The following is a 13,612-nucleotide window of genomic DNA, read 5'->3' on the forward strand; positions in this document are numbered from 1 at the left end:
CTGAGCAAGCACCAAGCCAACCCCTCCCCATTGCCTTCAGCGACCTCAGCTCTCCAGCATGGACCCCTGTCTGCCTCTCCCAAAAGAGCTCAAATCCTGCAGATTCTCCCTCACATCGCTCCCTTCCAGGCCGGCTGCCACCGTCCTGGCTCAGCTCTGATGGGCATTCAGAAGCCTGGTAACTGCCTTCTGCAGCCCCCTCTCCAATCTTCCGGATGGAGCTTGCCCAGGTCATTTCCTCCTGAGTACAGGGCTGGTGCTTCAGAGCCTCCCACTGCCACTGTGCCTGGGCCTTGGAGGCCTTGCATTATCAAGCCCCAACCTCACTTGCCAGGGTTGCTGCCAAGACTCCCCTCCCTAGCAGCCAAAATGACTCCTCACGGGGGCCTGCAGCCATACTGTGCATCCAGCCCAGAACTCTCTCCGCCTTCCCTTCCAGGGTGCCCAAGCCTCCTGAAGCTGCGCTGTATGTTGACTTCACTCTATACCCTCGTTTCCCTCACCATCAGCCAGTTCCACTCCACACTCTGCCCTTGTTGGTCAACTCCCTAAGAGGCAAAATCCTACACACAAGTACCATCAGCAAACCCGCAGCCTGGTTCTCACGGGTCCAGCCACCCACAGAGTTCTGGGTTAAGGGAGCACATGGCGCTCCCACCGAGCCTGGCCTATTTGAACCCAGCTCTCCTCACAAAACCGCCGCATCCAGCCAGGTGCCTATCACAGGCTTCCCTGTTCCTCTGAGAGCATTGCATGGCTGACAACCGATCCTGAGAAGTAGGACAGCACCCATGGATCATTCTGGAAATACTGGCTATGTGAACAAACTTCGAGTTAGATCAACGTCTCTGTCTCAACAGAAGAAATTAAGGCAGAGCGAAGGGAATAGACTCCCTTTCTGGGTCACTCAGAAAGTAGGAAATAGAACTGTGGTGCGGTAGGTTAAGCCTCCACCTGGACTGCCAGCATTCCATATGGGATGGGCAGCAGTTCGAGTCCCGGCTGCTCCACTTCCAATCCATCCAGCTCTCTGCTATGGCCTGGGAAAGCAGCTGAAGAGATCCAAGTGCTTGGGTGGCTGCACCCTCAATGAGGGAGACCAGGAAGAAGCCCTGGCTCCTGGCTTTGGATCTGCCCAGCTCCGGCCACTGCAGCCATTTGTGGAGTGAACCAGCGGATGGAGGACCTTTCCCTCTGACCCTCCCTCTCAAATAAAAATAAATAATTCTTTAAAAAAAGCAGGACTAGCCCTAGAACTGCCAGCCCAGGGCATGCTCCTCTGCACCTCCTCAGCCACCTCGGCCCCTGACGAGAAGTCACCACCGGTTCACCAACTGTTCCTTGCTCCCTCCCTCACCTCAGAGCCCCCGCAGTCCTTTCCCCACAACACAATTTTTTTCTCCTCCTCAAATCTTGGTGTGGGGGCTTAAATGGTAGCTCCGAGAAGCAAGAGGGCTTCTCCCGGGTCAGACCAGTAGGTCAGCGGCACCGCAACGCGGCTTCCACCGCTTCGAAGAAGCTCGCCTCGCCAGCCCGCAGCTCCCAGGGCGGCGCCCAGCCCCGCCCCGAAGCACGCCGGGCCCCGCCCCCCAGCTAGCCCAGTCCCCGCCCACAACCGCGCTGAGTTGGGACAGGCCGGGTCCGGGCGGAGCCGAAACCGCACTGCCCGCCCTCTCCGTAAGAACGCCCCCTATGGACGTCCACAGACAGACACCGCAGCCAATGAGAAGGAAAGGGCGGCCGCCGTAGCCCAATCGGCTGCAACAACACAAAGCCCGGCGCACCTAAAACACTGACGCCACGCCGAGGCCTTTCCGGGTTTTTCCACGCTTCGCCCCTACTCCTGAGAACCAGGGCCTGCGGGGGAGCCGGAAGGGACCTTCCAAACAGGTAAAGCCTTGCAGGCCGGGTGGCCTGTGGCCTGGGCCGAAGGGCGTCTGCCGCTTCCGCGGCGCAGCTCGGGGTGGCACTGGGCGTCAGGGGGAAGGCCAGGGAAAGGGGCGGAGAGGAGTGAGCACGTGGACCGCTGACCGCTTCCCGGCGGGGCCCCGAGCTCGGCGTTCTTGGGGGGCGTGGATCCCGGGGGGCCTTGTCCGGCCGGGGCCGCAGCGGTAAGCACGGTGGGGAGGGCGCCGAGTGTCCCTGCTCCGTGTCTGACCGGAAGCAACCTTCCCCAATCGCTGCTGTTGAAAGGCCCCGCCCAGCACCTGGCCGGAGCTGAAGTGCAAACCCGCCGGGGGCTTTGCCCTATCAAAATTCACATCGTGGTCGCCTTTTCCCGAAGAGTGGACACCGCGGCCAGCAGACACTGAGCGCCTGCGAAGCGCCCGGCGCCTGCCGGCTGGTTGGCGGACGTTCACTAAGTTTGCCGAACGCCGGCTCTGCGGTATCTATGGCGAGGTGGTCACTTCGCCAGGGTAACCTGCACCAGGTCCACCTCACGCTGAGCGAGGAAGCCAGCTGCCACGAAACGCCCCGCACCCGGGCGGTCCGCCAACCTCGTCCCGGGCAGCCAGCTGTGCACCCAGCAGACTAGGAACCGGCTGGGGCAGCTGCCCGCAGGAGACGCAATTCCAACCCCAACCTCCGGCTTTAACATAACAATGGGGATTTTAATTGAGGCGGGATCCCTGTTCTGTGGTCTGTGCATCTGTAAAGACGGTTAAAAATAAATAACTCGGGGGTTGAGCTGCTGCTCCGCTTGAGATCCAGCTTCTTGCTCCTGCGCGTGGGACGCGGGGTGGACTTCCTGGCTCCTGGCAGTTCGCGGAGTAAAACAGTAAATCAGATCTGTGTGTCTGTTAAATCTGTGAAAGTAAACTCCAGTGGGCATTTCACCAAAGACTGGCGCCAGAATATCAAATTCCAAGCGCCAGCAGAAACCTTTGTTTCGCCTTTTTCCGCAGACCGAACCCCGGCGCATGCGCGCGGCCCTCGGCCGGGGCTGCGAGCGGCCATTTTGTGCTGGGCGCCGCAAACACGTGGCGTCGGCATTTCGCAGCCTTGTCCCCGGTTCGCGGTTACTGAGGTGGTTTCTGACTCTAAGTATTGTAGTGTGCGGTAGTTGGCATCTTTCTTTCAGGAACAATCCACATACCATAAAATTGGCCATTTTAATGAGTAAAATTGTGCAGGTTTTTTTTTTTTTAATATTATTTATTTACTTGAAACAGAGGGCCAGAGACGCAGAGAGCATCCATCTGGTGGTTCACTCCCCAAATGGCTGCAACAGCCAGGGCTGGGCCAGACCAAAGCCAGCAGCCGAGCACCCCATCTGGGCCTCCCATGCAGGTGACTGGAGCACTTGGGCTATGGCTGCCTTCCCAGGTGCATTAGCAGGGAGTTGGGTCTCAAGGAGAGAAGCTGTAACTTGGACCACTGGGTGTGCCAAGTGGCAGCTTAACCCGCTGTGCCACCACGCTGACCCCCACTCAGTGGGTGTTTTAAAAGTATATTTAGAGATGGGGCCAGCACTGTGGCATAGCAGGAAAAGCCAGCACCTTGAGTGCTGGCATTCCATATGGGTGCCAGTTCAAGTCGCGGCTGCTCTTCCGATCCAGCTCTCTGCTATGGCCTGGGAAAGCAGTAGAAGATGGCCCAAGTCCTTAGGCCCCTGCACTGCATGGGAGACCCGGAAGAAGCTCCTGGCTCCTGGCTTTCGATCACCCAGCTCTGGCCATCCCCACAAGGGATGCCAGTGCTGCAGGCTGGGGCTTTAACCCACTTCACCATAGTGCGGCCCCCTCCTTTTATTATGAGTTTGAAAGGCAGAGAGACAGCTCTTTCATCCAATGGTTTACTCCCCAAGGGCCCACGGGAGCAAGGCTGAAGTGGAAATCCTGAACCCAGTCCAGGTCACTGATGTGGGTGCAGGAACCTGAGGACTGGAACCTACTGCCTCTCAGGGAGTGCTGTGGGAGGAAGCTGAATCAGAAGTGGAGCTGGGACTCAAGCCCAGCCACACCAGAATGAACGCAGGCATCTTAACTGTTGCACCCAACAGCCCACCCCACAACGTGGATCTCAAAAATTTTTATGCCAAAATAATGTATCTTTTTTTTTTTTTTTTTGACAGGTAGAGTTATACAGTGAAAGAGAGACAGAGAGAAAGGTCTTCCTTTTCCGTTGGTTCACCCCCCAAATGGCCACTACGGTCGACACGCTGTGCCTATCCGAAGCCAGGAGCCAGGTGCTTCCTGGTCTCCCATGGGGTGCAGGGACCAAGCACTTGGGCCATCCTCCACTGCACTCCTGGGACACAGCAGAGAGCTGGACTGGAAGAGGAGCAACCAGGACAGAACCTGGCACCCATATGGGATGCGGGCGTCACAGGCAGAGGATTAACCAAGTGAGCCACAGCACCAGCCCCTAATGTATCTTTTAATTCCATTTTCCACAAGTGTGCCTACCAAAACACACACACAGACACACAGAAAATTATGAGAAAGAAGATTTAGAAATTCTCAGGAGTACTCTACCCACCACATAACTTTTTTTTTTTTATTTTTGACAGGCAGAGTGGACAGTGAGAGAGAGACAGAGAGAGAAAGGTCTTCCTTTGCCGTTGGTTCACCCTCCAATGGCCGCCGCTGCAGCCGGCGCACCGTGCTGATCCGATGGCAGGAGCCAGGATCCAGGTGCTTTTCCTGGTCTCCCATGGGGTGCAGGGCCCAAGCACCTGGGCCATCCTCCACTGCACTCCCTGGCCATAGCAGAGAGCTGGCCTGGAAGAGGGGCAACCGGGACAGAATCCGGCGCCCCGACTGGGACTAGAACCCGGTGTGCCGGCGCCGCAAGGTGGAGGATTAGCCTATTGAGCCACGGCGCCGGCCCCACATAACTTATTTTTAAAATATTGAAGGAGTGCTTTCAAAATTGCCTTTTCAGAGATTGCTGTCAGCTAAATGTGTACCTGGAATAGGACAAGTATCTACCTGTCCAAGAACCATGAGTAAGCAGAAAATGGAAATGCTACAGAAGAGTTAGACTGGAGCTGTGCATACCGGGTTAAGCCTCCACCTGTGGCCATGTGAGTGCCGGATCAAGTCCTGGTGCTGTACTTGCTATCCAGCTCCCTGGTAATGGCCTGGGAAAGCAGTAGAGGGTGGCCCCAAGTGCTGGGGTCTTGCAGCACCTACATGGGAAGAAGCTCCTGGCTTTGGATCCGCCCAGCTCTGACCGTTGCAGCCATTTGGAGAGTGAACTAATAGATGGAAGACCTCAAATAAATCTTTTTAAACGAATAAAGTTTAGATTTCATTTTTTTGACTTTAAATTTCTTAAATGTACTTTCTTTAGTTTCCATTTTTATCTTAAAATGAGTCAACTGATTACATTATTGTAAAACTTTAATAGGGACTTGCTATGTTGAATCACAAAATGTTACTGAAAATGGAAAAAAATTAAATGTATGCTGACCCAAAATGAATACTTAAAAAATATTACACATCCTGTCATTTCAACACCCTACCTAGTGATATGCAGTCTTTTTGTGTAAATTCCCTTTTTTCCTCTGGTTTATGAATTTCAGAGTATTTTCACAATAATATACTATATACTATGCCTAGTTGGTAGTACATGTGAAAACCAAAAGATCTAACAGTTCCAACTTAACTTCTTTTATGTTGATGCCAGAAAAGAAGCCTTTGTAGTGTTCTGATTAAATACAAATTCTGTTCCATGAAGCATTAAAGAAAAAGGACCAGTTTTCTTTTTTACTTTCATTGAAACATGAAGTTTCGTATTTGATCTGTAAATTTATTTTTTTTTTTTAAGATTTATTTTATTTATTTGAAAGAGTTACGGAGAGAGGTAGAGACAGAGAGAGAGGTCTTCCATCCGCTGGTTCACTCCCCAGATGGCCACCATGGCTGGAACTGCGCCATTCCAAAGCTAGGAGCCAGGAGCTTCTTCCAGGTCTCCCACGTGGGTGCAGCGGTCCAAGGACTTTCCCAGGCCATAGCACAGAGCTGGAAGAGCTGGATCTGAAGAAGAGCAGCTGGGACTAGAACTGATGCCCTTATGGGATGCCAGGGCTTTAACCTACTATGCTTGCCCCTGTAAATTGATCTTTAAACAGATTTGACACCAACATGTCAGTGGTTTCTAAACATGCATAAATCATGCATTTTGGTCTTAAAGTCACATCCAGCCTAATTCTGCTCTTAAAGTCACATCCAGAAAAGCTACTGTCATCCTAGAGTGTTGTGTTATTGTTTGTGGTACTCCAGCTTTTGGAAAGCTCGTACTTTGGTGGAGTGTTTCCAAAGAAAACAAGCAAACTCAGAGTGGGAACAAAGCCCAGAACGCTGTGGCACAGAGCTCTTCAACACTGGGGTCAGAGCTCTGGGGGATAGGGAGAAAAGGAAACAGGCACACGTTAATATGACTCATGGGGTCGGCACTGTGGTGTAGTAGGTTAAGCCACCAGCTGTGGCACCGAAGTCCCGTTGGACACCAGTTCTAGTCCCAACTACTCCTCTTCCAGTTTAGCTCTCCGCTAGAATTCTTGCCTGGGAAAGCAGTGGAAGATGGACCAAGTGCTTCTGCCCCTGCACCAAAGTGGCAGAAGAAGCTCCTGGCTCATGGCTTCAGATCAGCCCAGCTCTGGCCATTGCAACTATTTGGGGAGTGAACCAACAGAAGGAAGACCTTTCTCTCTGTCTCCCTTCCCCTTTCCTTCCTCCCCCCTTCCCCGTAACTGCCTCTCAAATAAATAAATGGATCTTTAAAAAGGAGTAGGGGGCAGCTCCATGGCAGTAGGTTAATCCTCTGCCTGCGGCACCAGCATCCCGTATAGGCGCTGGTTCTAGTCCCAGCTGCTCCTCTTCCAATCCAGCTCTCTGCTGTGGCCTGGGAAAGCAGTAGAAGATGGCCCAAGTCCTTGGGCCTCTGCACCCACGTGCGAGACCTGGAAGAAGCTCCTGGTTCCTGGCTTCGGATCAGCGCAGCTCCAGCCGTTGTGGCCAATTGGGGAGTGAGCCAGTGGATGGAAGATCTCTCTCTCTTTCTCTCTGCCTCTCCTTCTCTCTCTGTGTAACTCTGACTTTCAAAAAATAAATCTTTTTTAAAAAAGAGGAGAAGCTCCTGGCTCCTAATTTCCATCAGCTCAGCTCCAGCCATTGCAGCCATTTGGGGAGTGAGCCAGAAGATAGAAGACCTCTTTTTTCTCTCTATCTCTCTGACTCTTTCAAATAAATAAAATCTTTTTAAAAAAATGTACTAAGCAAAGACTTGGTGAGAGTGTACAGTCAATCTGATTACAGAAAATAGAAAACAGTTTAATCAGATCTTTTATCAACTCATTAGAGATAATTGGTAAACAATTTGTAACGGACTTCCAAGAAAGATTTAAAAAACAAATCAACAACTTTTTTTTTTTTTGACAGGCAGAATTAGACAGTGAGAGAGAGACAGAAAGGTCTTCCTTTTCCGTTGGTTTACCCCCCAATGGCCACTGCGGCCGGCGCGCTGCAGCCGATGCACCGCGCTGATCCGAAGCCAGGAGCCAGTTGCTTCTTCTGGTCTCCCATGGGGTGCAGGGACCAAGCACTTGGGCCATCCTCCACTGCACTCCCTGGCCACAGCAGAGATCTGGCCTGGAAGAGGGGCAACCGGGACAGAATCCGGCACCCCAACCAGGACTAGAACCCGGGGTGCCAGCGCCGCAGGCAGAGGATTAGCCCATTGAGTCCCGGCACCAGCCAAAACAAAAACTTTTTTACCAATTAAAAGTCATCCTGATTCTGATTCTCCATTTTCATCCCCCTACACTACCTCCAAACCCTGAAGGTCATCTCTCTGTCTCTTTCTGGATTTGCCACTTCTGGAGGGTTCACATACATGAATCATGCAATATTGTGGCCTTTTAGGTCTGGCTGCTTTCACTTACCATCATGTTTTCAGTGTCCATCCACATTTTATAGCATGTATTAATGTTTAGTTTCATTTTATTTGGTGGATAATACTCTCTTGTATGAATGTTCCATGTCTGTTCATCAGTTTATGGAAATTTGGATTATTTCTACTTTTTTGGCTATTGTCCAGATTTTTGTATGGTCATATGTTTTTGTTTTGTTTTGTTTTGTTTTTTGTTTTGACAGGCAGAGTGGACAATGAGAGAGAGAGACAGAAAGGTCTTCCTTTGCCGTTGGTTCACCCTCCAGTGGCTGCCGCGGCCAGCGCACCGCGCTGATCCGATGGCAGGAGCCAGGTGCTTCTCCTGGTCTCCCATGGGGTGCAGGGCCCAAGCACTTGGGCCATCCTCCACTGCACTCCCGGGCCACAGCAGAGAGCTGGCCTGGAAGAGGGGCAACCGGGACAGAATCCGGTGCCCCGACCGGGACTAGAACCCAGTGTGCCGGCGCCACAAGGCAGAGGATTAGCCTAGTGAGCCGCTGCGGCGGCCAGTCATATGTTTTTATTTCTCCTGAGAATATACCTACAAGAGGATTTGCTAGATCATATGTGACTCTGTGTTTGACCTGTAAGGAACTGCCAGCCTGTTTTCCAAAGTGGCTCTGACATTTTACATTCTTAGGAGCAGTGTGTCAGGGTTCTGATTTCTCCATATCCTCACCAGCATTTGTTTTAATCTTTACTTTTTTTTTTATAGCATTCCTAGTTGAAACAAAGTCCTATCTTGTGGGCTTGAGTTGTGTCTGCATGATGTTGACCGTCTTTTCATGGGCTGCTTGGCTTTTTCTTTTTTTAAAAATTTACTTATCTTGGGGCCAGGTTGTGGCTAACAGGTAAAGCTGCTGTGCTGGCATCTGGACCCGAGTACTTGAACCCTCACCTGCTACCTCCCACAGTCTGCATTAGCAGGAAACTGCAGTTGGGAGGAGAGCCTGCTCGCTGATGTGGACGTGCACATCCCAAGAAGTATCTTAACTGCTGCACCGAACACCCACCACTTTTGGTGGTTTTTTTATTTGGGTTGTATTTCTCTTACAGAGTTATAAATTCTTTTTACTGTATACTGGATCCTTAACCATTATGCTTTATAAAGCTTTTCTCCCATCCTATGTGTTGTATTTATACTATTTTTTTTTTTTAAGATTTACATTATTTATTTGAAAGGCAGAGTTAATGGAGAGAGAGATCTTCCATCTGCTGGTTCACTCCCCAAACAACCAGAATGACCAGGGCTGGGCCAGGCCAAAACCAGGAGCCAGCAGCTTCCTCCTGGTCTGCCACATGGGTGCAGGGGCCCAAGCACCTGGGCAGTCCTCTGCTGCTTTCCCAGGCACATTAACAGGGAACTGAATTGTTCTTGTATTATTTTTCAAGATTGTCTCCTGCCTTTGCAAAAGGAGTTTTAGGATCTTTAAAAGGGGGCTGTTTTAGGGTAGTCATTTCCTAGTGGTTAAGACACACATGTCCCATTCTGTATCCCACATCGGAGCGTCTGGCTTTTGATTCATAGTTCCAGATTCTGATTCCAGCTTCCTTCCCTGGGAGGCAGTGGTTATGACTCAGGTGACTGGGTCCTTCCACATATGTGGGAGACCTGGATTGAGTTCCCAGCTCTCAGCTTTGACCAGGCCCAGTCTCAGCTCTTGTGGGCATTTGAGGATTGAACCAATGGATAGGACCTCTGTCTCTACTTCTCAAATTAAAAAATAAAATTAAAAAAAAAAAAAAAAAAGGTATTGGACTTTGGATAAGAATAGCACTGGGGCCGGCGCTGTGGTGCAGTGGGTTAAAGCCCTGGCCTGAAGTGCTGGCATCCCTTATGCTCCACTTCCTGTCCAGCTTTCTGCTATGGCCTGGGAAAGCAGTAGAAGATGGTCCAAGTCCTTGGGCCCCTACAACCACGTGGGAGACTGGGAAGAAGCTCCTGGCTTCGGATCGGCACAGCTCTGACCGTTGTGGCCATTTGGGGAGTGAACCAACGGAAGGAAGACCTCTCTCTCTCTCTCTCTAACTCTGACTTTCAAATAAATAAATAAATAAATATTTTTTAAAAAAAGAATTGCATTAAGTCTGTAATTTCTTTCAGCAGTTTTCAGTACAAGTCATGCATTTACTTTGCTAACTGTTCCTGAGTACTGTATTCTTCTTGATGCTATTGTAAATTTAAGTTGTCTTAAACTTCATTTTCAGGTTGTTTATTGATACTGTTTATAAATACAGTTTTTACTTATTGATCTAGTATTCTGCAACCCACTGAACTTGTTAGCTTCAGTAGTTTGTTTTTGGAGTTTGTTGGGTGGTTTTGTTTGTTGTTTCGGTATGGATTCTTCAGGATGTTTCATATATAAGATCATGTTATCCACAAATAGGGACAGTTTACTTTGCTGTTTGCTTTGTCTTACCTAAGTGCCCTGACTAGAACATCCTGTATAATATTGAATGAAAGTGGTTAGGGCCAATATCTTTGTCTTATTCCTGATCTTTTTAATTTTTAAAAAATTTATTTTCATTTATTTGAAAAGCCAAGAGACAGATAGTCACAAAGAGATTTCTCACTCATTGGTTCACTCCCCACATACCTACAACAGCTGGGGCTAGGCCAGGCCAAAGCCAGGTCCCAAGGAACTGTCTTGGTCTCCGAGGTGGTAGCAGGAACGAGGCACCTGAGCCATCACCTACTGCGTCCCAGGCTGTGCATCGGCTAGAAGCTGAGTTGGAAGCAGACGCACTACTCAAACTCAGACGCTCGGAAATGGGGTGCTGGGATTTAACTGCTGCGCCAAGAGCCCGCCCTTTTCCCCATTTTCAGGGGAAAGCTTTCAGTCTTTCACCACTAGGCAGAAGTAATGTTAGATGTGGATTTTTAATGTCTGCCATTTATTGGGTTGAGGAAGTTCCCTTATTCCTAGTTTGTAGCGTGTTTTTATCATGAAATCCTGTTGAATGTTGTCCAGGGTTTTTTCTTTTTTTCTTTTTCTTTTTTTTTTTTTTTTTTTTTTTTTGGACAGGCAGAGTTGTTAGAGAGAAAGCTCTTCCTTCCGTTGGTTCACCCCCCAAATGGCTGCTACGGCCGGCGCGCTGTGCCGATCCGAAGCCAGGAGCCAGGTGCTTCCTCCTGGTCTCCCATGCGGGTGCAGGGCCCAAGCACTTGGGCCATCCTCCACTGCCTTCCCGGGCCACAGCAGAGAGCTGGACTGGAAGAGGAGCAACTGGGACAGAACAGGCACCTCAACTGGGACTAGAACCCAGAGTGTTGGCACCACAGGCAGAGGATTAGCCTAGTGAGCCAAGGCGCTGGCCCAAGGCTTTTTCTGTATCAAGATAATTGTGAGATTTCCCCCCATCTGTTCTATTAATGCCATTGTACACTGGCATTTTACATGGTTGATTTGGCATTGTAGTACATTGATTTTCCTAATACTGCACCAACCTGATATTCCTGAATAAATCCCTTTTGGCCTTGGTGTATAGTCCTTTTTTTGTTGTACTCCTGGATTTGGCTTACAGCATTTTGTTGAGGATTTGTGTGTTTATATTTGTAAGGAGGGGCCAGTGTCATGGTACACCAGGCTGAGCTGCCACTTGTGTTGCTAGTATCCCATTTAGGAATGCCGTTCAAGTCCGGGCTACTACACTTCCAATCCAGCTTCCTGCTAATGTGCCTGGGAACAACCGATGGCTCAAGTACTTGAGTCCCTGCAGTCATATGGGAGACTCGCAACAGCCAGGGCTGGACCAGGCCAAAACCAGGAGCCAGGAACATTTTCCAGGTCTCTCATGTCGGTAGCAGGGGCCAGACACTTGGCCATCTTCTGGTGCTTTTTTCAGACCATTAGCAGGGAGCTGGATTGGAAATGAGGCAACTGGGACATGAACCAGAACCATATGTATTGCCAGCATCGCAGGTGCTTTACCCACCACACCCCAACTCTGGCCTCTGAGAAATTATTCTTTATGCCTTCAGGTACTCAGAAGATTCTCTGAAAGGCAAAGACAAGCTCAGCACATCTGGTTTTGATGTCTGTGCCCTGCTGGGTGTAGCATTTTAGCCGGCAAGTTGCTGTGAGCTTCTCTACCTTGCGCTGTTTGGGGCTGGGTAGTTGTGTGGAGACTGTCCTGCACATCGTAGGGTGCTCAGCGGCATCCCCGGCAGCTCCTCGCCACCAGCTGCCGTAGCAGCCCACCCCACCCCCTTGAGTTAGGACAGAAACGTTTCCAGACATAGTCATATGTCTCAGTGCCAGAGTTGTCCTTGCTTAGGAAGCATTGTTCCTACTAGCTGTGATGTGTGCTGGATTTCATATTGTTGGATAAAATTGTCTGGCTTTTAATTTGAATTCTCACTGTGTTTGGCTTTGGAACCACATTGTCTCAATCTGTGTCAACAACTGCTAATGACTTTCAAATCTGTGTCTTTAGCCTGGGTTCCTCTGAATTCTCAGACCCTTACTTCTGACTTGGCCTCCTGAAATTGATTTGTTCAAAATCATACTTATTTATCCTCTCTCTCCAAACTGCTCTTTCTCCTTTATTCTTGTTCCTCCAGTACCTGACACTAACAATTATTTATCCATTCTCAGCCCCTCTTTCTACCTCTCCCATGAAGTTCACTTTCTAAATGTTCCCAAGTTCAAGCAAATACATACTGTGCATTTTATAAATATATATATATATTTAGAAAGTGTTTATTAAATAAATACAAATTTCATAAGTATAGCTTTAGAGATATAGCGGTTCTTCCCCCTATACCTGCCCTTTCACCCCCACTCCTGTCCCACCTCCCACTCCCTCTCCGATCCCATTCTTAATTAAGCTTTGTCTTTAATTAACTTTATATACAGAAGACTAACTCTGTACTAAGTAAAGATGTCTACAGTTTGCAGACACACAAAGTATAAAGTACTGTTTGAAGACAAGTTTTACAGTTAATTCTCACAGTACCACTCACTAAGGACAGAGGTCCTACATGGGGAGCAAGTGCACAGTGACTCCCGTTGTTGATTTAGCAATTGACACTCTTATTTATGACGTTAGTGATCACCCGAGGCTCTTGACATGAGCTGCAAGGCTATGGAAGCCTTTTGAGTCCACAGACTCTGTCAGTATTTAGACAGGGCCATAAGCAAAGTGGAAGTTCTCTCCTCCCTTCAGAGAAAGGTACCTCCTTCTTTGATGGCCCCTTCTTTCCCCTGGGGTCTCACAGAGATCCTTCAGTGCATTATGTATTAAGCTACTGTTTGTGAGTCTGGCATATCAGATCAGAGCGCCGGTTCAAATCCTGGTGCTCTGCTTCTTATTCCGCTTCCTGCGTATGTGCCTGGGAAGGCAGTAAGTGATGGCCCGGGCACTTGGGCCCCTGCCACCCATGTGGGAGACCAGGATGGACTGTCTAGCTCCTGGCTTCAGCCTGGCCCAGCCGCAGCTGTTGTGGCCATTTGGAGAGTGAACCTGTAGATAGAAGAAATCAATACATTCTTAAAAAGTAAATTCAAGCCCTCTTTTTCCAGAACCCCTTCCATAGTGTGAGTGTGAGTGCAGCTCACCTGGGCTGCTACAGCACCCCTTACCTCTCACCTCTCACCTCGCATCGCCTGTGCTGTGTCCTGTCCAGGCAGGCCTAACCGTGCCACTGCCTCGCACCCACCGTCCTCATGATCCAGCCCTGCTGCCCGTCCAGCTCGCCCCTCCCCTCTAC

The 13,612-nt window shown here is 49.8% G+C and overlaps 1 protein-coding gene across 2 annotated transcripts in view; it reads left to right on the forward strand.

The window, feature by feature from the left end:
- The first annotated feature begins 1,728 nt into the window (after positions 1-1,728).
- The window catches only part of DCAF4 (DDB1 and CUL4 associated factor 4), a 32,931-nt gene continuing 21,047 nt past the window's right edge, over positions 1,729-13,612 (forward strand). Inside the window, exon 1 of one of the 2 annotated variants that reach the window (XM_008272110.5) lies at positions 1,729-1,890. The gene's annotated coding sequence lies outside the window, so the exon portion shown is untranslated. The remainder of the gene's footprint in view (positions 1,891-13,612) is intronic. The other variant, XM_089322285.1, reaches the window with a different exon arrangement.

Source organism: Oryctolagus cuniculus, chromosome 20, assembly GCF_051225735.1.
Source record: "Oryctolagus cuniculus isolate XC-2025 breed Fujian yellow rabbit chromosome 20, ASM5122573v1, whole genome shotgun sequence".
Classification (NCBI taxonomy): domain Eukaryota; kingdom Metazoa; phylum Chordata; class Mammalia; order Lagomorpha; family Leporidae; genus Oryctolagus; species Oryctolagus cuniculus.